Source organism: Hippocampus guttulatus, chromosome 2, assembly GCF_054856545.1.
Source record: "Hippocampus guttulatus isolate MCC_2025c chromosome 2, RoL_Hgut_1.0, whole genome shotgun sequence".
Taxonomy (NCBI): Eukaryota; Metazoa; Chordata; class Actinopteri; order Syngnathiformes; family Syngnathidae; genus Hippocampus; species Hippocampus guttulatus.
Window position 1 is genome coordinate 11,406,599 of NC_141262.1, and position 17,087 is coordinate 11,423,685.

At 42.9% G+C, this 17,087-nt stretch overlaps 1 protein-coding gene across 1 annotated transcript in view; it reads left to right on the forward strand.

Moving 5' to 3' along the window:
• The first annotated feature begins 12,531 nt into the window (after positions 1 to 12,531).
• The window catches only part of ahnak (AHNAK nucleoprotein), a 31,758-nt gene continuing 27,202 nt past the window's right edge, over positions 12,532 to 17,087 (forward strand). The window contains exon 1 of the mRNA XM_086136894.1: positions 12,532 to 12,778. The gene's annotated coding sequence lies outside the window, so the exon portion shown is untranslated. The remainder of the gene's footprint in view (positions 12,779 to 17,087) is intronic.

Below are 17,087 nucleotides of genomic sequence, written 5' to 3' on the forward strand. Positions count from 1 at the left end.
TGCTCCTACCGTGGATCAAACCATTGGGATAAAATTGAAACCAGCTTCAGCACATCAATACATTGCAGATGCTGCTAGTATTGAAGCTCTTTTTTTGGTTCAGCTTATCATCAGAGACGAGAAACTTATAATTAGAGAAGGGATGTGCAACTTTTTCTTCTTTTAAAAAGCTGAAGCCATGGCCGCTGGTCTTAAATAGACATGGCCTGCCCCTTTTGACATGTTTAAGGGCTCTGTCGTAAGCCTTTATGGCCTATACAAGTCAGTTGGCGGAGGAATGTCTGCAAGTGGACAAAAACAGCTCTTAGCTGCCACACATGCACAGAGCCACCCTCTGAGTTTTATAGAGGCTTCCTTACACTCCAGTTTTGGGGTTGGGCTTAAAAATCCCGCTAAGCACACAAACACGCTCAACTTCAGGGGCAATTAAGACAGGAAAAATGGATCCTTATTCAGCATTTGGGGGTTTTACCCCTAGACGTGGAACCATAGATGTTTTAGTGGTTCAGCAATGGCAATTCAGGACCTGGACAAAAAATAGTACAGGAATGCATATCTTGGGTTGTGTAACCGTATCCTAGGCGAGAAAGTGACTTCCAAATTGTTTTGGTGGTCCTTCTTGTCCCCTCCTTTTTTCGCTCAAAGCGACACAAATTTCCGTGGCATGAAATGCAGCGTAGTAATTCATTACCGGAATGCAATGAGGGAAGTCAGAGATGACTCTGTCACGGGGTGAACCCCCCGCTCCCCCAAAACAAAGCCCCAAGAGTGCACCCAGATACAAAATGACGTTACCAAAGCAGACACAGTTATGTAACAAAAGGAGGCGTTTATTTCTCAGACAGTTTGTGTTGCCTTGCGGCGTTCGAGTGTGTGATGGGAGGGAGGAGAGGCAGAGGTACATTGGAGGGAAAACAGGCAGCCCCTGCTTTTCTGGATGTGAAACCCCACAGTTGACTCGAGCTCATGTTACTCGAATCTGAAGGTGGAGCGTGATGACTTCCATGTCAGAGGATAGTAAAATGCAGGCGCTCTAGGATGACCACAAGAGTAAGAGGTATTGATATCGGCAGTGATCATAAAGTGTCATCACTAAGGCTGTAGTATAACAAATACTACACTGAGAACATATTGCGGTGTAAATAAACAATAGCTTCCCAGACAGTCTGTGGCTTGGGCGTGTACTGAATGTTCAGTCGAGGATTTGATTATAAGTTCTGCCTGGGCCCCGGGAATGTGCGCAGCCTCTCGCCCAAAGTCGGCCAGGATAGGCTCCATTTACCTACGATGTGAGGATGAGCAGTAGAGAGAATAGATGGATGAATGCTTGTCAAGTGTCCTCATTAAACAGAAGTACAAAGCCTTACACCGCCAATAAATCGAGTGGCCTACAGTGTGCTGAGGCCTGGACACATGCTTTTGACGACCCTCTCTGGTAAACGCTTCACCTCTGCTACATGTATTGACTTGCTGGTGGTGTCATTACACTCAGAGGAAAAAGAGTTGGGGTGTTGAAATATCTACAGTTACGAGTGGAATGCACAGCTCGGGAAGGCGCCTGTTGTGTTGAAGAGCAACAGATGGGAGGTGTTCCTCAGGGTGAAGCAAACTCTTGCAAGCCCCCAAATCGCTCACCTGTCACTCAAGGCTTCAAGGGTGTGAACTGTGAGTGCTTTGAATGGTTTATCAGGCGTTGTGGAAGAAGTGGAGTACACTGTGGTTTAATTAGTTGTGAACGTACGCACACGTGTCATAACCGTGTTTTTCTGTGGAGAGACATGACTGCCTCAATGCTGATGTGTTAAAATGGGTAAACAGCAGAACAGTGAAGGAGGTTTCTCAGTAACTTTGTTACTGTGCAATCGATGTGGTGGCAGAAGCAAGGCTCAACTTGCAAAGGGAGGAGTATGTCTGTCTGTGTGTCACCTCCAAGACAACAACAACAACAACAAAAAGAAAACGACTGTACAAGGCGGAACAAAGTTCCTTATTACGAAGTGCTTTGCGGCATGTGATATTTATCCATACACACAAAGGGCATTGCTATGGAAACAACCCAGCTAGTACCTGCCCCTTTGCTTATTTTGTTGCTATAGCAACCATCCCAGAATAATCTTTTCGCCCCCTCCCTGTTCTTCCCTCGTGTTTGTGAGTCATAACTGACTGTTGAAACCACAATCCAGTATGTCGCCTTTTCCTCACATTCTTTTCATGCCCAAGGACCAACTTCTTGAATCATCTCTGTGCGTGTTTTTTTTTTGGGGGGGGGATTTCCAGAAAGATTCATGACAGAAATACAACAGTGATACATTTCTATGGTGACGTATGCAACGTAAGCGGTCTGACCCAGGAGTTCTAACAACTTCGAATCCTCGGGTTCTACGCGTTGTCATCAGCTACCAGGGCCGAGTTGTAATCATGGAGTTTGTGACTTTAGTTTTTTTCTTGCTTTTGAGGAGCTCTAGTGTGTTTACTCCATCTGCTGAGTCAAAGTGCTTCAGGGCAAAGTAGCACAAAAATCACTTGTGTAACATACAATGGAACAAAGACTGTTGCCGGAGACAATTTGAATTAAGGATTTCTGTCTTGGTGCACAGCCACATTAATACAGTGCCTTTGTTTTACTTGGAGTTTATTCCTTAGAAAAGAAGATCAGGAGAAACTCATTTTTGGTGCTGAATGAATGAAATTAAATCAATGTCAATCAACAAAAGCTATGCACAATGTGGGTTTGTTTCCTAAGTTGGGCTGCAATTATTGAGTGCATTATGTTCAATTTATGTGAACTGAACTGTTACTAGCCTTTTGGTGCGCATGAGACTGTAAAGTTTTAATCAGTTGAGAATCATAAAAAGACACATTATATAAGTAGTGTAATCCTGCCCCTTCCCCCCTACCCCAAAAGTCATTTTGCAACATATCACGCGCCGTCTCACTTCTTCCACATACATGACATTGATTCATTCAGGCCACATTTACACCACTGGTTTGTATGCTGGTGTTCTTCTATGCAGGGCTTGGCTGAAACTCTTTGTCGCCACACGAACAATGTCGTATTGTGTTTGAACATCTTAAAGCGGCTGTTGTTGTTGCTCTCAATTCACTTTGCGGAGTGAATGAGCACTTTCTCAAAGTATTCAAGGATGCAAAAGCGATTGTTTCAAGACTTAATTGCATTTCAACGCAGCTGAAAAGCAGCAAACAGGACACATTTTGCTGTGAGCAGAAACTTGAAATGGGAGTGTTGTTTGTGTTAATCACAAATTTGCTTTGGTGAGGCGCCAAGGAGCATTGTAACTTTCAGTTTGCATTGATTTCATCCACTAAAATCACAGATCGTACAAAAACATATTTTAATACAATGGCACAACAGACTATTGGTTACCTGTCAGAATTACAAGCCATGTAGCCAAGTCGCATTGTATCCTTAGAAAGTAAAAAAAAAAATGCATTTATTGTTTTTAGACCAGCCTTGTGATTGGCTGGTAACCAACCAGTCCAAGGCTCCAGCTCTCCCAAGAACGCCTTCAGGACAAATTTCTCCATCGTGAGAGGATAAAGGTTTTCTTATCTTATCTTAGGACAAATGCTTGTGAATGGCCTTATTTATCCAGGGAACAAGCGAGACCAAATTTTATGGCAAATGGATTGATGGCCTTTTCAACCATCCATCCATTTTCAACGCCGCTTATTCTGAATCGGGTCGCGGGAGGTTGCTGGAGCCTATCCGAACCGGCAGATTTCCACCTGAACTGGTCGCCAGTCAATCACAGGGCACCTATAGAGACAAATGACCATTTACACCCACATTCACACCGTAACTGAGTGGGAACCGAACCGACGCTGCCCTCACACAAGCCAGACGAGTGCACCACGACCCCATCATATTCAACCACCAACCCCTTTTTGTCCAGGATAATGACGCGCTGTAACATGCCCATTGATCATTGACCATTTAAAACAGCAGTGACAAATTTTAAACGGGAATCATCTTTTTATACTTTCAAACACTACATAAACAGGTTAAAGAATGCAAATTTACTACAATTTGGCATCTCGGTTACTATAAAAATGTGCACCAGGTTTATCATTATTTGTTTTTGTTTTTTGTAAAACAGTAAATTAGAAAATTCACAGGAAGCATTAAAAATGAATGATACTTTACCTAAATATATTTTCTGTTAAAGAGCTACTGCATACTCACAGAAAGACAAGACATGATTCAGTAATTACCGGTTCGTTTCATTTAGGGCAACCGTGTCATAAACAGTGGGCGGGCCACTAATTTGTTAATTAGTTTTTTTTTTCTCTCTCTCTCCATCTCTTGAAGCTCCTACTCCAGCAAGCAAGAGCAATGACTCATAAACAGGATTTTTGACTCATGCACCTCAACCGTTGGCTGTGATTTAGCAACAATAGTAACTTAAATATGTGTACCGATGACGGTTCTTGAGTAAATGTTTTTTTTTTTGGTACGTAGCGTCAGTATAGTTGGAGTGTTGATTTGTACAGGGTGGGGATTCTATACTCCCTGTACAAATCAATATGCAAAGACAAGACTCAACATAATTTGTCTGTCCTAGGTAAAATCTTTGAATTTCTTTTTGAGAAATATTATCAAACAAGTGAAGCATCTTAACACTTTAACAGTAATGTAATAAGTACATTACATTATTAACAATTGTGATGATGACAATTTTCCCATTTTCTTACATTGATTTCTCAACAAATAAATTTGGGCCAATTTACAACAGAAAGTGACATAAAATCTGTCATTTTTAACCACTTCCTATAAACTCTGACTCATTTTATTTGTGGTACAAATCTCGATCCAATGATGTCCTCCATTTTGATATGTAGGTTGTTTTAATTTTACATACTTACATCGTGTAAATTATTACGATCCCAGTTTTTGAAGAGGTGAAGTTTGGTCTCCATGTGCAAGTCTCTTGTTGCTCACCATGGTCAGCGACGCCCAGGAAGTTGGTGTGAATGCTCAGACACGTAGAAAATCAGATGGACCATGAATGTGTGACTTAATTTTGTATCATATTCTCGCCAGACATTTTAGTAAATTGCCTGCTCTTTTTCCATTCAACATTGGATAACCCTAGCTTTGATGTAGTTCCAGACGGATTTCTGTGAAAAGTGAACTTGAGTCCAAAGTTGATCCGCATGTCAGCTGGCTCTCATGCCTGATTTAACAATTTAACAACAGATAACAATTGAATTCTCATGTTGACGTGCAATATCAATGTTCTGCAACGGAATGTACAGACATCTCTTCGTCTTCATAGATAAATGTAACAAATGCTCAAGCAGTCCCTCCCCAATCTGATCTTGATGTTCTCTCCTCTGCTGTCTGAGCTATCCTGTTTTCATTGTAGCCATGAGCGTGAATGACTCACAGTGTGCCGGGGCCAAGTTATTTGCTCTGTTTCAGGATGGCCGGCACACCTACGACCATGCAGGAAAAACACCCATTTCCACATATCCTCGTACTCCGCTCAAGTGGACCTGCCCTGGATTAGTGATAGACGGCAGGGATTTGGTTGCTTAAAACGTTTCGCCAATGCGGAAAAAAAAGTGAAGGAAATATCCTCCATTGTAAGACACAAAATCCCCGATTGCACAATCGTTTGGCTTGATTTGACTCTGTTTACCTGCTGATCGGATCATCTCAGTCCCACTGTTGAATGATTTCAGTGGGTGGGGATCAATGAAGGCTCGCTTAGATTTGTCTTATCATTTTAAAGACAGATTCCTGTAAAAGAGTAAACATAACCCCTTGGTTGCAAAGATGCAATATAGACAGTGTTTACCCACGACCTTATTCTGTGAGCAGGGAAATCTAAAGGGTTGCAAAGCATCTCGTTACACAAAAGAGCATGCATGCGACACAAAAGTTGTCCATCTGGAAGCCACAATAGCTCTGAGCTGAAACAGTTCTTCAAAGGGCCACGCCTCACGACTGGAAAAAGTCAAACATGCACGGAGCTGAGTAAACAGGTGCAGGAAACACAGAGAGAGGAGCATAACAAGAGACGCTTCTCGCGCACGGAAACACAAATGCAACGTGAAATTTTCTCATGGACAAAGTACCTACCTGTAATATCATGCAATGGAATCTGTATTCAGGGGAGTGGTTCTTCTGAATTGTAATTATTTAGGATCAGCATTTAAACAAGTGTTCTTCATAGCCCATGAGGACATTTTTTTAAAGATATTTTATGGTGTGGGAAATTCTTACTCTAAATGTTCTGATCAGCAACTGTATTTAGATTTTGAGCAGAATGGCAAAGGAAGCCGTGACAGAGACGTTCATGGATGTATGCAGCCAAGTGGTGGAATGCATTTGGATGGTTTTTTTCCCCTGATTAGTCAACAAGTGACAGTTCCTTTCATGCTTAGAAAATGGGCAAGTTGTATTTGTGTGAAGATTTTTGGGCAAATAATGCACACAGTGTGTCAGAAGAAGTTTTAGCCTTCAACGTGTGGATACACGATCAACCAACACATCTATAAAGAGATCGTGTTTGCTTCGTTCATTGCGCAAGAAGGTACAAGAGTCGTGGCAGGATCACTCATAGCTGCTTTCTCCATGACAACGCACCTGCTCACAATGTCCCGAGCATCTGACACTTCCTGGCTGAGAGGACCATCACCCTGCTTGTGCAACCTGGTCAACATCTTAAGGGGGTCTTCAAGGGGGCCCACTGTAAAGACACGGATGACATCAAGACAGCCTTGATGACGGAGCTCTGAAGGGATCTGTGTACAATCGTCCCATGAGTGCACAAAGATGTGGCTGAGCATGCTGGAAAAGTGCGACGCCAGGTGGCCTACTTCAAAGGCGAAAACTTGTTTGTAGTTTGAATATTTAGAATATTGTCTACCTTTTATGGGACAAGTGAAACTTGTCTGACACACCTCGTAGACTCAAATATTGATGCCGGAATCAGTAACCACTTAAAGACAATGGCAAAACAAAGTATTTATGTTGCAAACTAAAGTGAGGCGTATCCTTCATATTTGCGGACATCACGATTTCTGAATATGCTGCGACAAAGTGTTTTGGTGTTTGTGCTGCGGCCTCTCAGAATGGCCAGTTGTGTTTTCCTGTAACATTTCGGACTTAATTCGTGTTGGGCAACGTGCAAACTTACTCAGTCATAGAAGCTCCTTTCGGTCAAAGTCCTGCAGATTTGCAATGTTTGTTTACGACACAGCTGCAGTCCAAGGAGTAGAGAAACTTGACATGTGGTTTATTTAAGCTCACTCTGCAGCTTTTATCTCAGTTTGCACAGCGATTGACACACAGTAGCTTCTGTCTTTCACACTGTCTCTAGAATATCAAAACTGGCCTTCTTGGGCTGGCTGGTGGTGCAACATAACATTGAAGCAAGTGTACGTGCATGTGTGAGTGGAGATGTGCCACTCCCAGTTGTGTTGCAGCAAAGACACACTCACTTCCTGTCTGTGAAAAAAGAAATTGGGTGTGACTCTTGGACAAGAGGTGTTTAGAGGACACTGAACATTTGATGTGCGGCACAATCTCACTTGTGAAGTGCGCAGTAATCAACACTTTTCATCCAGGGTTTGCTTTAAAAGCCCCTGAGCTCTTTTTTTGACATGCTGATACCGGCCGGCCATGATTCCAACTTGAGTTGAAAAACGACGCACCCTCTTTGATGCTCACTTCATTGAAACTTGTCAAAGTGAATCACGCATATACTTTTACATCCCAGTCTTCGTCCTGTTTGTTTCCACACAAGCATCAAAGTGACGAACTTTTTAATGATGAATTGGAGCACGCTGCATTTGCTTGGGCTGGGTGTGACACGGGGCCTCATCCAAAAAGTCACCGTCTTGGATCATCGATGGTGAGATAGGAAACGCGTACAGGACCATGCATGCAACACTGAGCGGCTTTTGATTGGTCTCATGAAATTTGACCTGTTTCAAGATATTGGATTGGATGGATTGGATAAACTTTACTGTCAAATGTACTGTATGTGTAACATACAGCACAGATGAAATTTCTTCCCTCTCAACATAAAACAAGAGGAGCCGCTGCGGGTGTCCGTGCCGCTATCAAAAGAAAAGTTAACAAAAATATGTAACCACCTTTGTTTAACAAGCTGGAAAGGAAGAAAATACAGTACTGTGTGGTCTTCCTTCTTATAGTTACTGAAATTGCTGTATTTGACAGTATGTGAGGATGCAAGCAGATATAGCATGACGGAAAAAATGAGAGGAGTAAAGAGTAAAACATGATTCGGTTAGTATTTTAAAAACATACAAACCAAACATAAATACAAACAATTTTCAGCCAATGCACTCGAGTCCTAAAACGTTTTTGAATGCTATTGTAAATACGTTTCTATCACAGTGTGATGCCCATAAATGTGTTGGAATCCACGCAAGGAAGCCAATGCTGCTTTATCTAAAAAGAGGTCGTGTAAGCCAGCCAACAATGTGAGTTACTGAAGGCTAAAAAAAAGCATTTCTTTCCATCCAGCCATTTGCTTCTGTGCTTGTCCTTTATTGAAGAGGACCCCACCCATCTTTTAGGCCACTGCCCGGTTTGTCTGATCGGCATAATAAATACATAGATCAATAAATATTTAATGAAACATTATTATGCTCATCATTACGCTGACTGGAGCTGTATGTTGAGATACTGCTTTTTTTTCTTTCAAAAAACTCCTAAGGCTTGTCTTTTGATGCTGGACGCTTGGGTCCCATGTGCTGAAGCAGTTTTGAATGCTTCATTGTCTCGTTTGCAAACCTGTCGCGACATATTGCGCAGAGTGGGTTTGGTACAGGGCGGCCCGGTAGTCCAGTGGTTAGCACGTCGGCTTCACAGTGCAGAGGTACCGGGTTCGATTCCAGCTCCGGCCTCCCTGTGTGGAGTTTGCATGTTCTCCCCGGGCCTGCGTGGGTTTTCTCCGGGTGCTCCGGTTTCCTCCCACATTCCAAAAACATGCATGGCAGGTTGATTGGACGCTCTAAATTGTCCCTAGGTGTGAGTGTGGGCGTGGATGGTTGTTCGTCTCTGTGTGCCCTGCGATTGGCTGGCAGCTGATTCAGGGTGTCCCCCGCCTACTGCCCGAAGACGGCTGGGATAGGCTCCAGCACCCCCGCGACCCTACTGAGGATCAAGCGGTTCGGAAAATGGATGGATGGAGGGTTTGGTACATGTGAGTCACCATCAATAAACCTGCAACTTCAGCAGGGGTGCCGATATTGTCTCTTGAAGACAGATTTCTCTGAAATCATAGGCTCTTTTTTTCTCATTATTTAACCTGTTCACTGTAAAATATTTTGTTGTTGTTGTTGTCCGCATTGACTTTTAAAATTTGACAGAAGGGCCAGGTCAGCATGAGTTATGGTACATAATAAAAAAACTGCATTTGTTGACAGTCCATATAAACATCAAAAGGAACAAAAGCATGAAAGTACTGTATTAATATACTTTTTTAAATGACAACAGTGTTGTTGATAATCTATTTTAGCCTGTGCATTGCTGCAGATGGGTTGTGATCAGACCAGTAGAAGTAGAGCGATACATACCTGTAGGTCCTAGGTGGTCGAAAAGATCCCCCACCCCTCCCCATGTTCTGCAATTTCAAGTCAACGCGCCACCTGGCGGTGAAATGCCTGTCATTACAAGTACAATTGAAATGCATGCAATCATTCACATCGAACCTTAATTGTGGACCAACCTTCGGCGGGCCGGATTAAAAAGACCAATGGGCCGGATTCGGCCCGCGGGCCGTAGTTTGCCCACCTCTGCACTAGGCGATGCACCTGATGTTCCAAAAAAAAACTTATGTCAAACTCTGATCAGTAAAATATGTCTTGTTCAGTATCCCTGTTGGAGAGCTCAGCTCGAGAGAGTTTCAGGTGAGCAGACTTGGGCAAAAGGCGGATTACACCCTGGGCTGATCACCAGTCAACCACAGGGCAGTTGTTAATACACTCTTCCCTCACATTCACACCTATGATCAATTTAGAGCACGGATGTCAAACTTGCGGCCAAGGGTCCATATACCGGTACATCCCACGAGATATCTGGCAGACCCTTACTTTTAACATCAAAGTTTAATGGTCATGTCACTCCAAGGTTTTTGGGTTTTTTTGCCATCTTATTGCCTTGGGTGTTTTGATGCCAGCCCAGACACATCCAGACTCGATATCCAGTGGGACCCACATCACCCCTGATTGAGAGTCTTCAATGAGACTAACATGCATGTCTTAGATTGCAGGAGCAAGCCCGAGTACCTGGGGGGGATCTCTTAAGGCACAGGGACACTCCTCACAGGAAGTCTGTAGCTGAACCTTGAACCTTGAGTCAGAAATGACTGCCCAATATGTGATAGTGGACAAAAGTATTAGGGTGTGTGTGTATATATATATATATATATATATACCGGTACTGTTTATATATATATATATATATATACCTGTCTATATATGTGTGTGTGTGTGTGTGTGTGTATATAGTATATATATACACAGTATATATATACTGTATATATATATATATAGTATATATATACACAGTATATATATACTGTATATATATACACACACACACACACACACCCTAATACTTAGGTTCAAGGTTCAGCTGCAGAGTTCCTGTGAGGAGTGTCCCTGTGCCTTAAGAGATCCACCCCCACAGGTACTCGGGCTTGCTCCTGCAATCTAAGACATGCATGTTAGTCTCATTGAAGACTCTTAATCAGGGGTGATGTGGGTCCCGCTGGATATCGAGTCTGGATGTGTCTGGGCTGGCATCAAAACAGTGTGTGTGTGTACACACACATACATTGTATATCTCAATGGATATATCTATCTATATCTATATATCTATCTATATCTATATATCTATCTATATCTATATATCTATCTATATCTATATATCTATATATCTATATATCTATCTATCTATATATATATATATGTGTGTGTGTGTCTGTATCTCTTTCTCTCTCTCTCTCTCTCTCTCTATGTATATATATATACTGTATATATTTATATATATTAGAGCTGTCAGTTTAGCACGTTTTTATTAGCATTAATTTAAATGAATTTTAACGGGATTAAATTTTTTCTCGCGGGATTAACGCGGCACACGTCACAGCGGATGTTACTTTGCTCTATAAATAAACCAGAAACAAAACAACAAGCACACTGCACAGGTCCACACACGCGTGAGACACCGAAAACGGATACTTAAAGAGTTTATGAATGGAAAGTTTACTTTTAAAAAGTTGCCAGATTGTTCCACTGACAAGACCAAAGTTACCTGTATGTTTTGCAGTCGTAAACTGAGCTACCATCATAGCACGCCGAGTCTGAAATACCACTTAATGGCCAAGCACACAGCTGACGCAAGTACTCCGCCCCCTCGTCTCAGACGGACAGCTATGGATCATTTCAAAGCGAAGAAAATGGATGACATGACGAAGAACAAATTTGCTGAAGCCATAGCTAAATGTATGGCTACTGCATGCAAGCCTGTCAACATTGTCCACAGCTCGACTCAAGCTGAAATCATTCGCATTGCATCTAACGACTCCACTACGGATTGCCAGCGAGAGCCTCCATTACAAGCTGTGTACAGAGATTGTACGTAGCGGAGAAGGCTAAGGTACACCAAGCAGGTGAAGACACTGTTTCGGGAGAGAAATAAGAGACTAGGTTGATGAGCCTCTGGTGAATAAAGAGCAGGTAGCCTGTCGAATACGATGTATGCCACTGACGCGATTGTTACTTGTTTGGAACTATTTTGTGTGGAAGGTTACAGTGTTCCGTGTCCATATAAATAAAGCGGGTGGAGCTTCTCTGTGTTCATCTGACAGTGACGGTGCGCTGAGGCACGTCGAGAGTTCAGCGGTGCAGTGGTAGCGACCTAGCGAACACACTGAAAATAAAACGTCTCCAGTGTTGTCATCGAACCAAGTGTAGTCATCCGAAATTATGACCACACAAAACCATAGAGAAACCTCTGCGCAAGAAGGACCAACAGAATCAATATAGCCTGACTGCTGTGTTCAAAGCAAACTTGAGAAAAACAAAGTATGCAACCATGGCTTAAATCCACTATAGGCGGAGTCCCGGTACTAGTTTACCTTAGAGCATTAAAATGGGGAAAAATAGGACAAAAAAATATAAAAGGAAATTCAGAAACGATAAAAAATGTGTGAGTAATCACGATTAATTTTTTAGTTCATTTGAGTTAATTATGACAGTTGCATTTTTAATTAGATTAAATATTTTATCGTTTGACAGCTCTAATATATATATATATATATATATATATATATATATATATATATATATATATATATAATTAACACCGATTTTTGCTGGTTGTCTTCAGAGGCCCCCCTATGTGGAGCAGTAGTTTGTCCCTTGGCTGCGAAGGACCACTCCCTCGCACTGGTTCCCTCCCCTCTGCAAACTAGGAGTTCAACCCAGCACCCTATCCGAGCACTCTGCTCAGCCCAGAAGAGCAGCCACACAGGGAGAAAAAAAAAGTTAAAATCTACTCAGCAGAGAGAGGAGGGAGCAAACGAGAGCGGAGGAGGGTGGGGGGGAAAGAAAACGCCCTGGAAACTTTGCTTGATCGAAAAGTTGGAGAAGTCATAGAATCTCATCAAAGTTGAGAAGCGCTCTTTTGGGCTGGGGAGAAGGGGAAGACAACGACGTTTTCAAGGATGCTCAAGCTTGTGTAAGGCTTCTCGGGCGCAACGTGTGCGCACAGGTACAGATACTTTTGTTTATTCTATACATACTTCTTACTCGTGCTGTCATCTGAGCTTTGCCTCAAGTGATTGTCATAGGAGGAAAAACCAACAAACTCGGCAGTCTAGCATTCCTGTCATAATTCAGATGGCATTTGCGTCGAGTGTGGATCACTAGTGACGTGTTCTAACTTTTGTAAGGTCTTTTTCTTCTGAGGGCGGGGGTATTACAATGGTGTGTTAATTATTAATGTTATTATTATTTTTGTAGTTAAAATGGAGCAGGTTCAAAAAGTGGGTGTGTACCCCCGCAGGCTTCACGTGAAGGAACAGTACTGGAATTGCGCACTTCACTTTTCCTTGAACTGCGCAACAGCGTGTGAGTCAAAGGCACTGAATGCATAAAAGCTGAAGTCAGTGATAATTACTGCGTTGCATTTACATTTGGGATTTGCTTTACCAAAGACTCAGATACATTCTAATTCTGTCCAGACGCAACATGTGACTCGGTGCTTTTCAAGGGGCACTGGAGTACTCCTCACTCTTGATAAAGGTTGAATAGAGAAATGGCTGTCAAGATAAGAGTCAAATTGCCAGTGTTAGGCTTATCACTTGGTGTTTTCCTGTTGTCTGTCACCCTTTGCAAAGCGTTCCCTAAGGGAAGGCGTGCAAAAGATGTGGACGTTGAAGAAGTAGTTACGCAGCCATGCCCCGTCTGTAGCCACCAACCAGTATGGGTGTGGATTCCACTCCTTCGCCTCCTTCCACCCCCTCCTTTTTCTCTCTCCCTGTGTTCTTCTTCTCGTGGAGGCACACCCTTTCTGCAGCCGAAATCTCCATGCTTGAACATTTATGGCAAATCCACCAAAAATACCCCAATTTAAGTATCATGCTTGCTGTGAAAAGGAAATCTATTTCGATTCAAAGCGGAGTTTCACTTGTTTCTGCATTTGACAGCATATTTGGTTTGCCCAAAAATTAATAATAATTGAAAATGTGTGAGCTTTGTTTTTTGTTTTTTTGTTAACCTGTTTTATGACTCTTAATGGGGTTTGCATAACATTCCTGCTCATGAGTGTCAGACAGTAGAAAGTTTAAACAAAACGGTATTTTCGATCTCATAGATACATATTGAAAATGTTTTGTTTTCCAAATTATTCGTCTTTCTCCATTTCCTCGTGGGGCTTTTAACTTTGGTTCTTGGACTGGGGCACAGGGTGGTAGAGATGAGGGGAGAAGGCGCGAGGAAGACGGGAAACGGACGAGTAAGAAGGAGGGAGTCTGCGAGGAGGGGCAAGAGTGGGGGGGAGCAGGGGTGAGGAGGGGAGTCATGGAATGCAGTGGTTTGGAAAGACAAGCTAATTGAAACCAGGTTTAAGGCATGAAGGGGGAACTCAGACCCTGCACATTCGTGACAAAAAATGTTTTTTCTGCATCCAGAAGTTTGGTAAAAGATGACATATTTTCAGCTTTGCTTCTAAATAGATTCTTTGTCATCTGTATCAAATTCACCCACAGCGAGTAAAACGAGAGGGGGGAGGGAAGGGGCTAAAACAATTACAAGAAGTCATTCATCTCTTGTTGAGTTCTAGCAGAATTCTAACAGCGTTAAATGTCAACGTGTGCAGTTGCCTTGTCCCCGCAGCGCTCTCCTGCCACACCCAAAAAAGAAAAAAAACATTTCAGTGAACTGTTGCTCTTCTCTGCATACTCTTTGCTCTCCATTTTGTCTGCTGAGGTGTTGTAATTGTCTGGCGTTCCTCAAATTGCTCCTGTCAATTGTGACGTACGCCACTCACAGAGCCAACTACTCCTGGAGCGGGCGAAGGGTCTCATGTAGTGTACAGTACTTTGGCAATAGCACTCTTGGAATGTCATAATTCGTGTTTTACCTGGTGATAATGTGGTGATAAGTATTGTTTGACACATTACTCTGAGTGAAGGCTTGTGTTGTTCATGTATCTGCACGACACAAAAATGAATACATAAGCAACATCGATCGGAGGTGATGAATCGCTCAGAACTGGTTGTGAAAGACTCCCCACTGAACAGGGACTCGTTCGTGCTCCAGGCAAATAACGTTTGTTTAAATACTCGTGTTGCTTAGCAATGAAGTGACACAGAAACCACATTATGGTGTCATGTGAAGTCGTTGAAGACATTTTCATGGAACACATGCTCTTTTGCATCAAGTCATGTGATTTTTTTCCCCTTTTTTTTCTTAACTGACTTAACTGATCTTCAAAATACACCAGAAATACACCAGTAAGCACCAGAATATATATATATATATATATATATATATATATATATATATATATATATATATACACACACACACACACACACACACACACACACATCCTTCCATTTTCTAATGTGCACTAACACTCACAGCTAGGGACAATTTAGAGTGTTCCATTCACTTGCATTGTATGTTTTTGGAATGTGGGAGGAAAAACCGAAGCACCCAGAGAGAAGAACATGGAAACTCCACACAGGAGGCCCGAAGCCGGAATCAAACCCTGCACCTCTGCACTGTGAAGCCGACGTCCGAACCAGTCGATCACAATGCCACCCTATTTATATATTAATATCGAATCATTACTACTAAGATGACTTCCAACCTAGATCCACGAGGAAAGAAGAAAATGAAATATCGATAATGAAAGGGGTGGTTAGCACGTCGGCTTCACAGTGCAGAGGTACCGGGTTCAATTCCAGCTCCGGCCTCCCTGTGTGGAGTTTGCATGTTCTCCCCGGGCCTGCGTGGGTTTTCTCCGGGTGCTCCGGTTTCCTCCCACATTCCAAAAAACATGCATGGCAGGCTGATTGGACGCTCTAAATTGTCCCTAGGTGTGAGTGTGGGCGTGAATGGTTGTTCGTCTCTGTGTGCCCTGCGATTGGCTGGCTACTGATTCAGGGTGTCCCCGCCTACTGCCCGAAGACGGCTGGGATAGGCTCCAGCACCCCCCGCGACCCTAGTGAGGATCAAGCGGTTCGGAAAATGGATAATGAAAGGGCACGCAACTGAATCTGCGCCAGAAATGAACAGCTGATCACCCTTTTCCAAAGTTTTTGCATATTCTTGCTCACTAACAACATGACTATCATCCCTTCAGGCAGATGTAACTATCCAGCAGAGCAAGATATGCTGGGCACGTTTTGTAGCACCGCCTTCTCCGTATTATTTTCTTATTGCATGGCAATACTGCCCAAAAGGAGCAGTATGAGCCAGGGGGAACGGAAAGAAAGTTGCCTCTAGCTCACTTCCTCTTCCTTTTCCTCTGCTGGGTCTGTTAGATTGTTAATCGGAGGGTGGTCCAGTGTGAAGAGGTGACCACAATGCTCTTGGATCGATATAGCAGCTGAACTTAAAGAAGACGGCCGCTATTGCGCTACGGCTTGCTGTTTTATCTTGCTTTTATTTAACCCTGCACTTTGACAGCCATTCAGAGGCCTCAATTTAACTCTGAGACATCGCAGATCTGTGGAGAGAAACCCTCGTGCAGAGTGAGGAAATAAAACAATAGCAGTTTTGCAGATAGAAAAGTGTCTCTGTGAGGGGAGTTTACACATTCTCTAGCAGCGTATAAACATGTAACCATAGTGTGTGAAGTTTTTAAGAGCCCCCAGAGACAGTCCACCCTGCAGCCACTCCCTTTTCGTCCATCCAGTACTTGGGCTTGGAATGTCTCAGAGTGTCCACAGTGTGCATTTGTCTGCCTTGTTGTCCAGACAAAGTGATTTGAGAGGTTTGGTAATACATTTGCCATAAAACAAAAATGATTAACATCCAAAACCTTGCAAGCCAAATTGTCTCTCATGAGGGAAGACACGCTCGCAGGGTGTGTTAGGTCTACCCCGACCTCTGTTTGTTTCTAGCATCATCCAAAAACTACTTTCAGGATTTTCACTCAATGTCGAACGACTGGAAAAAAGCAGATCCAGGATTTTTGGAAACTTTGATCAAACAGCAACCGTTAATGCTCACCGCATAAGACATCGATGTTAGGCCCATTTTTTTTTCCAACCCATGCAATCTGATAAAGAATTCCAGGTGTAGTTTGCCAGGCAGCCTGCATCGAAGGAAGTCTAATATCTATAAATATACATTGTGAAACTATGCTTGCAATTCCGCCCTCCTCTTCACCTTCTGCTCTCCAGCGCTATGAATGGACTCGCACTTGCTCTTGTTCCAATGGCAGCTGTGATGGACAGAAACAAATCCTGACTTAATTATGAAGTGTGTAATGCCGCGAGGGATCATGTGCAAAAGCCTCATATTGCCATCTTATTTTTGTTGTGGCACCGTTTCACTCATTGTGA